General features: G+C 43.8%; 1 protein-coding gene across 1 annotated transcript in view; it reads right to left on the bottom strand.

The window, feature by feature from the left end:
* Positions 1 to 2,414: 2,414 nt before the first annotated feature.
* The window catches only part of LOC126992822 (uncharacterized), a 43,316-nt gene continuing 43,230 nt past the window's right edge, over positions 2,415 to 2,500 (bottom strand). The window contains exon 6 of the mRNA XM_050851655.1: positions 2,415 to 2,500. This exon is cut by the window's right edge and continues 374 nt beyond it. The gene's annotated coding sequence lies outside the window, so the exon portion shown is untranslated.

Raw genomic sequence — 2,500 nt, 5'->3', positions numbered from 1 at the left:
TGCATTCCTGATATTAGCTTGTTTCTTTGTAGTATTAGGAACTATTTCTCTCAAGATTTTCCACACGGCTGTTGTGTTACCTCTGGACGTGTTAAGTCTATCTTTATAATAGTCCTTCCTGGCAGTACCCATCATGGCTTTGACCTTTTTCTTTAGGACTTTATATTCTTGTTGTAGGCTTATGTCATATCTATCGTGTTTTAGAGCTTTCTGTCTGGTGTTCCTTTCTTGCATGACGTGGTCAAGTTCTTCAGTTAACCATGGAGGTCCTCTGAACTCTTTGGTCACCATCGGGGCACAAAGGTCAAGACAAGAAAAGAAAATGTTAGTAAATAAACTTGTCTGTACGTTAACATCATCACTATTAAAGATTTGGCTCAAGTTGATCGTCTCTTTGTAAAGTGCATTACAAAATATGCTTGGGGAGTAATTTCCCAGACTTCGTTTTGTTACAACAGTTGGTTGGCAGCACTGAGGCTTGCGTACATTTGTAGTGACAGAAATTAGGTCATGGTCTGCAATGGAGCATGGATGAACATCAGAGGTTATAACTGTATCTGGCCTGTTAGTGACAATAACATCAAGGAGCGATGCAGTGTTAGCCGTAACTCTCGTGGGATTTTGAATAAGCTGAGAAAATTTGGCATTAGTAATGATATTCCTGAGTTTACTTGAGGTACATAAATAATCATCGTTGAGGTCGCCGAGCAAAAAGAACGTTTTCTTTCGAAGACGTACTAATCTAAGAATATCCTGAATATAATCAAATGATTCTTGTGTTGCTTTAGGGTGGCGGGATAGACATCCTACGATGATAGATGGCATTTTTTGGTGTTGTGTGGTGACCCAGACATCCTCAGTACCTGGTGGCCTGCTAACAGGGTGTGTGGGGAGAAGAGTAACACTCAGGTAGTCCTTAACATAAATACAAACTCCACCACCCCGTCCAGTGTCACAGCGGTAAACTTTATATTGTGGAAGATAAATAAGCTGGTCTGGAGTACGATGAAGGAGCCACGTCTCACTGACACAAAGGATGTCTATCTTTCACTAATAATTCAACCTCCACTTTGTTTCCTAGAAGGCTCTGTGCATTAATGTGTTCTATTGTCAGATAATCGTTTTCATTGTGGCCTTTCACTGTATAACTACTGGTGTTTTCTTCTTTGCCGGACTCCTACTGGTTATGGTAATCGCACAGACGGCTCTTATGACCGAGCTTACGACACATACCACATCGTAACCTATGGTCAAACCTGCACTGAGCCTGTCGGTGGTTAAATTCACCACAGGTGGAGAGAGAGATGAGGAGAGAGGTGGAAGAGAAGAGAGAGACGAGGAGAGAGGTGGAGAGAGAGATGAGGAGAGAGGTGGAGAGAGAGATGAGGAGAGAGCATGGAAGGATTTGAGAAATACAATAACAGTACCAACCCTCACATATGAAACGTGGGCCTGGAATGAAAGTCAGAGGTCTAGAGTGCAGGCAGTGGAAATGAGTTATTTGAGGAGTGCTTGTGGTGTGAGTAGAATGGATGGAGTGAGTAATGAAAGTGTGTTTTGGAATGTGTCAACACAGGGGTGAAGGGCAGAAGTGAAGCGACAGACTTTAAAGTGGTTTGGCCACATGGAGCGAATGGAGGAGAGTAGGATGACCAGAAGGGTGTATGTGAGTGAGATAGAGGGAGGGAATGTTGGGCCTCCAGTGAAATGGAGGGATAGGGTGCAAGAGTACGTTAGGGAGAGGGGGGAAAGATCTTTGAGCAGGCAAGGAGGGAGTGTCTGGATAGAGAAGGTTGGAAGCTCTTCTGTCGTGGCCATCCCCTGGTGGGAGCTCCTAGGAGCAAGCATCCATGACAGGAATGAATGAGAAATACATGCGTGAAGGAAAGACAGATGGGAAAGGACAGATAGATAGATAAACTGATAAATACATGTTTGAAGGGGGGAAAAGGCTGATAGATAATATAATACATGCTTGAATATATACATGTGGGAAAGAAAGAGAAGGGGAGAGGCAGATAGATAGATAAACTGATAAATACATGTGTGAGAGGGAGGATAGGTCAATAGATAAATGATAGATTAATAGATAGACAGATGAAGACAGTGCATATGTTAATAGATAAAATAAATAAATAAATATGGAGAGAGATCAATGAATTTATATTCTAAGCAAGAACTACCATTACTACTACTACTACTACTACTACAACTACTACTGCACTCACCCTTAGGCCTAGTGTCGTCAAGGCTCCGAGTCGAGGGGCGGGGGCAGCTCTCCCCTCCCCTGCGGCACCCCCGAGGCCCCCTGTGCCACCCCCGCTGTCCCCTGTGGCACTATTTGTGTGGCAGTATCTTGGGGTCCTCTTTCATTGGTGGAAAGTTTGGTGGTGAAGTTGGTGAATTTTTCCTCCTCCTCCTCCTTCTCCTCCTATTTCCTTCTTCTCTCCTCTCTCCATCTATTTGTTCCTGTGTTTCTCTCTCCTCCTCCTCCTCTTTC

Source organism: Eriocheir sinensis, unplaced genomic scaffold (genome assembly GCF_024679095.1).
Source record: "Eriocheir sinensis breed Jianghai 21 unplaced genomic scaffold, ASM2467909v1 Scaffold504, whole genome shotgun sequence".
In the NCBI taxonomy this organism is placed as follows: domain Eukaryota; kingdom Metazoa; phylum Arthropoda; class Malacostraca; order Decapoda; family Varunidae; genus Eriocheir; species Eriocheir sinensis.
This window is presented reverse-complemented; position numbering and strand designations above follow the sequence as displayed.